The 11,935-nt window shown below is 46.3% G+C and overlaps 1 pseudogene across 1 annotated transcript in view; it reads left to right on the forward strand.

The window, feature by feature from the left end:
* The window catches only part of LOC311104976 (kelch-like protein 4), a 48,934-nt pseudogene extending 41,357 nt beyond the window's left edge, over window positions 1–7,577 (forward strand). Inside the window, exons 9-12 of the transcript XR_014615818.1 lie at window positions 1–38; window positions 2,560–2,772; window positions 5,103–5,274; window positions 5,425–7,577. The exon at window positions 1–38 is cut by the window's left edge and continues 14 nt beyond it. The product of XR_014615818.1 is annotated as a kelch-like protein 4 (transcript). The remainder of the gene's footprint in view (window positions 39–2,559; window positions 2,773–5,102; window positions 5,275–5,424) is intronic.
* The last annotated feature ends 4,358 nt before the right edge of the window (window positions 7,578–11,935 follow it).

Raw genomic sequence — 11,935 nt, forward strand, 5'->3', positions numbered from 1 at the left:
CCACGCAGCACCATGGGAGTCACCGCACTCAACGGAAAGTAAGTGGCTGCGTTTGGCTGCGTTAAAAAACATTATGGCAGCATACAGTAACAGTTCTTACTAAAACACAAGCTTATAAATCATGAGACACCAAATGAAAGATACGTTTTTATGTATATACACACTAGAAGCTAATAACAAGCACACCAGGAAAACAAAGTTCTGTTTCTTCTTATGTAACACATCTTGGTGAATGCCTGATCTTCTTATCAAAACAAGAAGGATTTTTTTTTTTGTGTGTAGGTCTTAAACCACCACAGCTTTGCTCTACCTTACATCATTACCACACAAGAGTGGGTTTTCACTCTATTAACCCTTTTAGACTTTCTTCCTGTATCTGGGTGAAAAAGAGAAAACAAGGAAGGAATATAATAATAATAATAATAATAATAATAATAATAATAATAATAATAATAATAATAATAATATGTTTCTACAACCTTCCTTCCCTCTCTGCTAAGGAAGATCTTTCTACAACCTCCTTCCCTCTCTGCTAAGGAAGATGTTTCTACAACCCTCTTTCCCTCTCTGCTAAGGAAGGAAGATGTTTCTACAACCCTCCATCCCTCTCTGCTAAGGAAGGAAGATGTTTCTACAACTTTCCTTCCCTCTCTGCTAAAGAAAGATGTTTCTACAACCCTCCTTCCCTCTCTGCTAAGGAAGATGTTTCTACAACCCTCCTTCCCTCTCTGCTAAGGAAGGAAGATCTTTCTACAACCCTCCTTCCCTCTCTTCTAAGGAAGATGACTCTACAACCTTCCTTCCCTCTCTGCTAAGAAATGAATATGTTTCTACAACCCTCCTTCCCTCTCTTCTAAGGAAGATGACTCTACAACCTTCCTTCCCCTCTCTGCTAAGAAATGAATATGTTTCTACAACCCTCTTTCCCTCTCTGCTAAGGAAGATGTTTCTACAACCCTCCTTCCCTCTCTGCTAAGAAAGATCTTTCTACAACCCTCCTTCCCTCTCTGCTAAGAAATATCTTTCTACAACCCTCCTTCCCTCTCTGCTAAGGAAGATGTTTCTACAACCCTCCTTCCCTCTCTGCTAAGGAAGATGTTTCTACAACCCTCCATCCCTCTCTGCTAAGGAATATGTTTCTACAACCTTCCTTCCCTCTCTGCTAAGGAAGGAATATGTTGTGGTACAGGGCATTAGACATTCATCTCTGCACCACAAGACAGTAAGATCAAACCCTCCAGCTATTCTCACACACTCTCTCTCTCTCCCTCTCCCTCTCCCTCTCCCTCTCCCTCTCCCTCTCCCTCTCCCTCTCTCTCTCTCTCTCTCTCTCTCTCTCTCTCTCTCTCTCTCTCTCTCTCTCTCTCTCTCTCTCTCTCTCTCTCTCTCTCCCTCTCCCTCTCCCTCTCCCTCTCTCTCTCTCTCTCTCTCTCTCTCTCTCTCTCTCTCTCTCTCTCTCCTATATAAGACCTTGGTAGGCTACCGTACGCCTGCTCAATCCTCTTTCCCTCTCTGCTAAGGAAGATGTTTCTACAACCCTCCTTCCCTCTCTGCTAAGGAAGATGTTTCTACAACCTTCCTTCCCTCTCTGCTAAGAAAGATGTTTCTACAACCCTCCTTCCCTCTCTGCTAAGGAAGATGTTTCTACAACCCTCCTTCCCTCTCTGCTAAGGAAGGAATATGTTGTGGTACAGGGCATTAGACATTCATCTCTGCACCACAAGACAGTAAGATCAAACCCTCCAGCTATTCTCACACACTCTCTCTCTCTCTCTCCCTCTCCCTCTCCTCTCCCTCTCCCTCTCCCTCTCCCTCTCCCTCTCCCCCTCTCTCTCTCTCTCTCTCTCTCTCTCTCTCTCTCTCTCTCTCTCTCTCTCTCTCTCTCTCTCCCTCTCCCTCTCCCTCTCCCTCTCTCTCTCTCTCTCTCTCTCTCTCTCTCTCTCTCTCTCGCTCTCTCTCTCGCTCTCTCTCTCTCTCTCTCTCCTATATAAGACCTTGGTAGGCTACCGTACGCCTGCTCAATCCTCTTTCCCTCTCTGCTAAGGAAGATGTTTCTACAACCCTCCTTCCCTCTCTGCTAAGGAAGATGTTTCTACAACCTTCCTTCCCTCTCTGCTAAGAAAGATGTTTCTACAACCCTCCTTCCCTCTCTGCTAAGGAAGATGTTTCTACAACCCTCCTTCCCTCTCTGCTAAGGAAGATGTTTCTACAACCCTCCACCCCTCTCTGCTAAGGAAGATGTTTCTACAACCCTCCTTCCCTCTCTACTAAGGAAGGAAGATATTTCTACAACCCTCCTTCCCTCTCTGCTAAGGAAGGAAGATGTTTCTACAACCCTCCTTCCCTCTCTGCTAAGGAAAGGAGATGTTTCTACAACCCTCCATCCCTCTCTGCTAAGGAAGGAAGATGTTTCTACAACCCTCTTTCCCTTTCTGCTAAGGATTTTCCCTCCCCTAAAAGACAATACTTTCTAGGAAAGACCGACACAACATTTCCTGAAGATTTCGTATCTGAGAAGCATCCAAAGTCAGATTTGTAATGCTTTTATTGTCCTTACAGATTGTTTGCAGTTGGTGGTCGGGATGGGAGCTCGTGTCTGCGGTCGATGGAATGCTTCGATCCCCACACCAACAAGTGGAGTATGTGTGCCCCCATGTCGAAGCGGAGAGGAGGGGTGGGTGTGGCCACGTACAACAGCTTCCTCTATGCTGTGGGCGGTCATGATGCCCCGGCGTCCAACCACTGCTCCAGACTATCAGACTGTGTAGAGAGGTAATCAACCACTGGTCCAGATTCTCAGACTGTGTAGAGGTAATCAACCACTGGTCCAGATTCTCAGACTGTGTAGAGGTAATCAACCACTGGTCCAGACTCTCAGACTGTTTAGAGGTAATCAATCACTGTCCCAGACTCTCAAATCAAATTGTATTTGTCACGTACACGTGTTTAGCAGATTTACATTTACATTTACGTCATTTAGCAGACGCTCTTATCCAGAGCGACTTACAGTTAGTGCATTCATTATTTTTTTTATTTTTTTTCATACTGGCCCCCCGTGGGAATCGAACCCACAACCCTGGCGTTGCAAATGCCATGCTCTACCAACTGAGCTACCTCCCTGCCGGCCATTCCCTCCCCTACCCTGGACGACGCTGGGCCAATTGTGCGCCGCCCCATTGGTCTCCCGGTTGCGGCCGGCTACAGCAGAGCCTGGATTCGAACCAGGATCTCTAGTGGCACAGCTAGCACTGCGATGCAGTGCCTTAGACCACTGTGCCAGATGTTATTGCGGGTGTAGCGAAATGCTTGTGCTTCTAGCTCCGACAATGCAGTAATATCTAAAAAGTAATATCTAACAATTTCACAACATATACCCAATACACACAAATCTAGGTAAGGAATGGAATTAAGAATATATACATATATGGACAAGCAATGACAGAGCGGCATGGACTATGATACAGTAGAATATTATAGAATACAGTATATACATATGAGATGAGTAATGCAAGATATGTACACATTATTAAAGTGACTAGTGTTCCATTTCTTAAAGTGGCTAGTGATTTCAATAGGCAGCAGCAGCCTCTAATGTGCTAGTGATGGCTATTTAACAGTCTGATGGCCTTGAGATAGGAGCTGTTTTTCATTCTTTCGGTCCTAGCTTTGATGCACCTGTACTGAACTCGCCTTCTGGATGATAGCGGGATGAGTGGCTCGGGTGGTTGATGTCCTTGATTATCTTTTTGGCCTTCCTGTGACATCGGGTGCTGTAGGTGTCTTGGAGGGCGGGTAGTTTGCCGGTGGTAATGCGTTCGGCAGACCGCACCACCCTCTGGAGAGCCCTGCGATTGCGGGCGGTGCAGTTGCCGTACCAGGCGGTGATACAGCCCGACAGGATGCTCTCAATTGTGCATCTGTAAATGTTTGTGAGATTTTAGGTGCCAAGCCACATTTCTTCAGTCTCCTGAGGTTGAAGAGGCTCTGTTGCGCCTTGTTCACCACACTGTCTGCGTGGGTGGACCATTTCAGTTTGTTAGTGATGTGTACGCCAGACTGTGTAGAGAGGTAATCATCCATTGCTCCAGACTCTCAGACTGTGTAGAGGTGAACAACCGTAGGTTTAGTCTACAGTGTGGCTGCGTTCCGATTATTGGGAATTGCACGCTTCCTGAAATGCATTCAACAATGGTGGAAACTCCCTCTAGCCAAGGCTTACACCAATCCAATGCTTTTAAATCCATGACAGAGAGTATGGAAGTGCAGAGAATCGGGACGTAGCCTATGTCTGTACTGTCCTAGAGCAACAAAAAAAACTCAACATGGGACATACAACTTTTCCAAGTGTCTTGTTATAGACTCATGGATCTGATGAATCTGAAGTATAGCTGTACATATGGAAACACAAAATACATTTTATGTTTTGGGTGAGTGTGGTGCTTTTCTTGAGGCTTTGGCAGTGACTGTGATGCATCATGGGTAAATTAAGACTGACTGACTGATCTAGAAATAATATTGAGTAGTTATTTATGATGCAAGGTGATTTGTAGATCGGTCAGTCGGCCGCGGTGTCGAACGCGCCCATTGGGTTTGTTTGCGACTGCCGACAGACTGATCTACAAAGAACCTTGCATCATAAATAACTAGTCATTGTTATTTGTAGATCGGTCAGTCAGCCACAACTGACCCATGATACATCACAGTTTTGATGCTCTCAAACATGGCCATTGTCTCTGTCTGTCTTCATGGGACAGGGCATACCCAAGCCGAGAGTCATTCTTTCCATGGGAGCTGGTTTTAGCAGTGTGATTATCTGGCTTCTGCCACCCTCTGCTGGTTATTCTGTAAATATCAACCTGTATCTGATACACAATGCATGTGACGCCTATATACGATCATGACAAACAATTCAACAGAAAACAACATTAAAAAAGTCAATAAAACATTTCAACAAAATATTTTTGGCCCAGTCAAAATATTTTGTTGAATTCATCCGTGGACAAGCTTTAATCTTTGCTCTGTATTTCTTAAATATCCCAGTGCTCACTATACTTCTTCGGGTATTTCCCTTTTGTCCTTGTATTTCCTCTCTGTCACTGCAGATATGATCCCAAAACAGACACATGGACCACGGTGTCCTCTCTGAGTGTCCCCAGGGATGCTGTAGGTATCTGTCTGCTAGGAGACAGGCTATATGCTGTCGGGGGATATGATGGAACGTCCTACCTGAACAGTGTTGAGTCCTATGATGCACAGAACAATGAATGGACTGAGGTAACTTGAATCATTCCTTAGGTCTTCTTAGAACGCTTTTCGACCTACAATTTCTCAATTCCAATAGCCAGGCACATTTACATGCCGTAATACATTTGTTAAGACAAACTGAATGACCTTTCATCACCCTTTACCGTGTGTCTTCAATAGGAGGTCAATCTCAACATCGGAAGGGCTGGAGCCTGTGTTGTAGTTGTGAGAATACCTTGAGGACTACAACTCCCTACAACCCCCTGGAATTCCACACAGGAAACAGGATATGATGTCACCACTGATGTCACTGAGAATATGTTTTTCCTTCAGTTTTTCTACTGTAAAGACAAACCTTTATTGCATTCCACACAAACCATAGTTTCTATCAACAGTGATTTTCATTGTCCACTTGGAAGGATTTTCTCTTTGATTATAATAATGTACTTTATCATATCTACGGATCAACAATCTGCATTGTAGTGGTTAAAAAAGTAAGAAATTCTACCACACTTGTTGATATGGTTGCTCTGTTAAAATGCTCTGTCAGAAAATAATGTTCTCTATATGATACAAAGAAAGAAATTACATTTAATCCATAAGAGTCTAAGTCCTGTCTAAGCCAGGGGAGGAGGATTTTAAGACCCCTTGAAGTATCAAAAAATAAAAAATATTTGATGAACATTTGTATTTAGCCTTACTGCTAGTAGCCAATACAAATCCATTAAATAATAGATTCACTACATGGAACAACAGATAGTCCCCCTCAAAGAACTCTAAAGGAAGTTTGTTCTGAAGTGTCTGTCCCATATCTTAGAGAGATATATACGAAAGATCAGGAAACGTTTTTTTTTCTCGTTTTTTTAGGACAGTCTCCATATACAGTATACTTCCATTCATTTTTTTCAACTGGTACCGGGGGACCTTCAGACAAGTCTTGCGAGACATGTACGTGTTCATGAGGGTTTCACCTTTCCACAGATTGGTCATAATTAGTGTGTAGCCCAAACTGTTTCGGAAGCTACAGGCAGAAGTTGGCAGTACCGACTTCAGACGAGTCCCAAGACACTTGTGGGGATCGTAGAGCCAAACGGAGAACACCATCGTGTGTGTGAGAGTCTCATCCTTCCATACAGGGGTCATAATAGTTCGGATGCTACATAAGATTTTGTGAAAATACACATTTTTGTGATCTCATGATCTGACAAACACCGCGTTAGCTCTGTCACCTTTCACCGCAGATGTGGAAGTGCGACATAGGTGGATGCGGTGGATTGAGACGTATCTAATGCAAATAAATATATATTTTTATGGGGATTCTTATATTATGCTAATTCGATTTCCACGGGGGCACGGACATGGACCTTAGGGGGTTAATTGATACTTTTACATTTATACAGTAATATTCTATATTTGTCTCATCACATAATACTATTTTTGAGATTTATACTCCTGTGTATATCTCTCTTTTAGCCACATCTCTGTTGCAAACTGGTTTACTTCATATCTGGGTGTAGGTGCTCTGTACCAATTATTTCTACTCTTGGGACAAACAGTTTTTAAGAAGGACCACTGTGAATAATCCTGAAGATGATGAGTTTGCAAAGTGCAATACCGGGACACTTTGCCAGACCAATTTGAGGAAGTTACTTATGACGCACAACAACTGTGAGCTGGATATAGTTTTTTTAGAAAGTAAAGAAACGTAACGGACATTTTTCAAAATGTTTCTTTTCTTGGAAGCTGTAGCTGAATTACACCAAAGTCATTAGCCTGTCTTAGAAATGTTTTGTACATGTTTAAAAAAAAGAAGTTTACACAATTGTGAATATATAAATATATCATATTGATATTTCGCATTACTGTAAAGATTGTTTTGCAAGTTTGTCAAAATTGCAGTCATCTTTATAACCTCATATCATTCCTAAACTATTACTGTCATCTCCAGTGTTGGTTTTATATTTTGCCATGCTAGTTAACATTAAATTGTAATTAAACAATATGCCATTATTTGTTATTTGACTTTGGGCTGGTTTCCCGGACACGGATTAAGCCTAGTCTTGGGCTAAGACACTTTCAATGGAGAATCTCTATTAAACACAATATTTTGTTTAGGACTAGGCCTAGGCTTAATCTGTGTCTGGGAAACGGGCCCTATATGATGTTAAGCATATTAATACAGCTTTGAGTTACTACGTTATCACCATGTATACAGACTCTTTTCACAACATGGCCTGTTGAGTTCATCTGGGACAACAGGATCGTTCAGTTTACATTGACGATCATTCAGCTTGTAATATTACAAATGCATTGACCATGCTCCGAGCCCAAATTTAGATCTGCAGATCTAGAAATAAAATGACTTCATTCTCCTAGTCTCTCTTTTGTGTCTGTAAGTTGCTCTGGATAAGAATGTCTGCTGAATTACTAAAATGTAAAAAAAAAAAATGTGTCTTTTTAACCCTGTTTATACCTGGTGTTTACATGTGTCCTGTGTCTTGATCTTGTCCACATTCTGATTGTGCCATTAAAAGACACATCTTCCTGACCACATGTGAAGATGGATCTAGACAGTGAAACCATTTAAATCATAAATATCCCGCCCTCTAAAATCATTGACAGGTGGCACCATTGACTTATGGCGTCAACGTCTTAAAATAAATAAATAAGTATCATTTTGAAAAAATATGTCTGTGAAATAATTAGCATTCAAGGAAATCTGGTCACAATGCGGACACTGAATGGATAAGAGACACATTTTAATTCCATGTGTAGACATGACAAACCTTGATCAGATAGTGATTGGATCATATTGATCAGATCAGGAAACCCACATGTTAGCGCAAGCTGTAAACGAAGCTCTCGAGTGGCGCAGCGGTCTAAGGCACTACATCTCAGTGCTTGAGGCGTCACTACAGACCCCCTGGTTCGATTCCAGGCTGTATCACAACCGGGCCGTGATTGGGAGTCCCATAGGGCGGCGCACAATTGGCCCAGCGTCGTCCTGTTTTGGCCGGTGTAGGCCGTCATTGTAAATAAGAATTTGTTCTTAACTGACTTGCCTAGTTAAATAAAGGTAAAATAAAATGTGACAAGGTAGGAACCATGTTTCCCAGGGAACCCTAATCAGTTGTGACCGTCTAAAAATGTATAGAAGCATTTCGATAGAGATGGAAAGAGGTCTCAACTTTGTAGGTATGGTGACTGTGACAGCATGGGCAGCACCATTGAGGCTATCTAGTAGTACGTTTTCTTATTCTTTTGTGTTTGAAACAAGTGTAAGTGGAGAGTGGAAATGGGGTCCCAAGCAGTGAGTTGAATCACACCTCCCTTCAGGTGATTGTCTTTCAGTTGTATGTCCCATACTTTCTACGAGGAAACCAACTGAAAGGGCAAAATCTTATTTCTGGTTGAAAGATGTTGTTATGATGAGTTTCTGGAATTGAGAAGTTCAGGAGGAGAGAGAGTATGTTACACAGACGGAGATTGGATTCAGTCATTATTTATTGGTCACAAGATGGCGTAGTAGTGCAGTCCTGTTTTTGTCGTGTGTCTGTAAATAGCCTGTAAATACCCAGTTTTTTTGTATTTGTCAGAGTGGTGTAGGTGGATGATAGGAATCAGGCGCAGGAAACCAGGAGGACGTCAACAGAACTTTACTCAGTCCAAAACACCAGTATACGTCGCCAACCCAACCGGGTGGCGCGAACAATTACGCACGAAAATACACAGTGCGATAAAACAAGGAAATGCGCACACAGTGCGAGCTCTCGTAAAAAACACAACGAGAGAACAAAACTCCAAGAGGCAGGCTGACAACAACATACGATACGTGAAGTTCCAATACTGAAACAGACTAACAGCATAAAGGAAACAAAAACCCACAAACCCCACAGGAAAACATACAGATTAAATATGGCTCCCAATCAGAGACAACGAGCCGACAGCTGACACTCGTTACCTCCGATTGGGAGCCATAGACCAAACATAGAAATGAAATAACATAGAATGTACACACCCTGGCTCAAAATAATGAGTCCCAGAGCCAGGGTGTGACAGTACCCCCCCCTAAAGGCGCGGACTGCGACCGCGCCTCAACTAAACCAAACAGGGGAGGGCTGGGCGGGCACACCTCCTCGGCGGCGGTTCCGGCTCCGGCCTTGATCCCCACCCCACCACAGTCACCACCCGCCTCAGTAGCCCCCTCCACCTGACCACCCCCCAACTAAACCCCACTGGATTAAGGGGCGGCACCGGACTAAGGGGCAGCACCGGACTAAGGGGCAGCACCGGACTAAGGGGCAGCACCGGGATAAGGGGCAGCACCGGGCTAAGGGGCAGCACCGGACCAAGAAGCAGCACCGGGATAAGGGCCAGCACCAGGCTAAGGAACAGTACCTGACTAAGAGGCGGATCCTGGCTGGCTGGCTCTGGCGGATCCTGCTGCTCATGGCTGGCTGACGGATCTGGCTGCTCATGGCAGGCGGAAGGCTCTGGCTGATCCCGTCTGGCGGAAGGCTCTGGCTGATCCGGTCTGACGGAAGGCTCTGGCTGCTCCTGTCTGGCGGAAGGCTCTGGCTGATCCTGTCTGACAGAAGGCTCTGGCTGATCCTGTCTGGCGGAAGGCTCTGGCTTATCCTGTCTGGCGGAAGGCTCTGGCTGATCCTGTCTGGCGGAAGGCTCTGGCTGATCCTGTCTGGCGGAGAGCTCTAGCGGCTCCGATCTGGCGGACGGCTCAGAAGGCTCATGGCAGACGGGCGGCTTTGTAGGCTCTGTACAGACGGGTAGTTCAGACGGCGTTGGGCAGACGGACAGTTCAGACGGCGTTGGGCCGACAGGCAGTTCAGACGGCGTTGGGCAGACGGGCAGACTCTGGCCGTCTGAGGCGCACCGTAGGCCTGTTGCGTGGTGCCGGAACTGGAGGTACCGGGCTGAGGACACGCATCACAGGGCTAGTGCGGGGAGAAGCAACAGGGCATGCTTGGCCCTGGGGACGCACCGTAGGCCTGTTGCGTGGTGCCGGAACTGGCGGTACCGGGCTGAGGACACGCCTCACAGGGCTAGTGCGGGGAGAAGCAACAGGGCATGCTTGGCCCTGGGGACGCACCGTAGGCCTGTTGCGTGGTGCCGGAACTGGAGGTACCGGGCTGAGGACACGCATCACAGGGCTAGTGCGGGGAGAAGCAACAGGGCATGCTTGGCCCTGGGGACGCACCGTAGGCCTGATGCGTGGTGCCGGAACTGGAGGTACCGGGCTGAGGACACGCATCACAGGGCTAGTGCGGGGAGAAGCAACAGGGCATGCTTGGCCCTGGGGACGCACCGTATCCCTGGTGCTTGGAGTAGGAACAGGCAGGGCTGAGCTGGCGACGCACACCGTATCCCTGGTGCGAGTGGCCGGAACAGGCCGGGCCGGGCTGGCGAAGCGCACCGTATCCCTGGTGCTTGGAGTAGGAACAGGCAGGGCTGAGCTGGCGACGCACACCGTATCCCTGGTGCGAGTGGCCGGAACAGGCCGGGCCGGGCTGGCGAAGCGCACCGTATCCCTGGTGCTTGGAGTAGGAACAGGCCGGTCCATACCGGGAACACACACCACTGGCCTCAACCGAGGATCAGGAACGGGCCGGACCGGACTGGCAACACACCTCAGTCCTTCACGCCGTGCCACACACACATCCCTGCCTCTTCTCGCCAATGGCTCCCGTACTCCGCTAGCCTTCTCTCCACATCTCCCTGTGGCAGCCTCCTGCTGCCCAGCCGCCCAAGCCATGTGCCCCCCCCCAAAAACTTTTTGGGGTTGCCTCACGTCCTTCCAACGATGACCCTGCTGACGCCGATGCTCCTCTCTCGCCAGGGCCTTGATCCTTCCCCAAGGTCCCTTGCCTCCGAGCATGTCCTCCCAGGACCACGATGTGCCCACCTGGGCCATCGCCAGCCTCTCCATCTCCTTGCCCGGTGCCTCCTCCCATGTCCAGTCCCTTTGCTCCTGGACGCGCTGCTTGGTCCTTCTATGGTGGGTTTTTCTGTCACGATCGTCGGAAGGATGAGACCAAAACGCAGCGCGTGTACCAATAAACATGATGACTTTATTAAATTAAAGTAACCACGAAGAAAACAACAAAATACGTCGCCAACCCAACCGGGTGGCGCGAACAATTACGCACGAAAATACACAGTGCGATAAAACAAGGAAATGCGCACACAGTGCGAGCTCTCGTAAAAAACACAACGAGAGAACAAAACTCCAAGAGGCAGGCTGACAACAACATACGATACGTGAAGTTCCAATACTGAAACAGACTAACAGCATAAAGGAAACAAAAACCCACAAACCCCACAGGAAAACATACAGATTAAATATGGCTCCCAATCAGAGACAACGAGCCGACAGCTGACACTCGTTACCTCCGATTGGGAGCCATAGACCAAACATAGAAATGAAATAACATAGAATGTACACACCCTGGCTCAAAATAATGAGTCCCAGAGCCAGGGTGTGACAGTATTTTTCGTACATATTTCCCTATCAGACTTTTCATCCTTCTACAAAATATACTTTTCTACAACCCGCCTCCCTCAATGTGGAACGGATTCTATTATTGACTTACCTTTTATCTAGAATCTCCAGTTGAAACTAGCTAGCCAGCTAACTAGCTACTTGCTATTAGCCGCAGTTAGCGGTATTTCACCC

This window comes from Coregonus lavaretus (assembly GCF_964263955.1).
Source record: "Coregonus lavaretus genome assembly, chromosome: 29".
NCBI classification, from domain to species: domain Eukaryota; kingdom Metazoa; phylum Chordata; class Actinopteri; order Salmoniformes; family Salmonidae; genus Coregonus; species Coregonus lavaretus.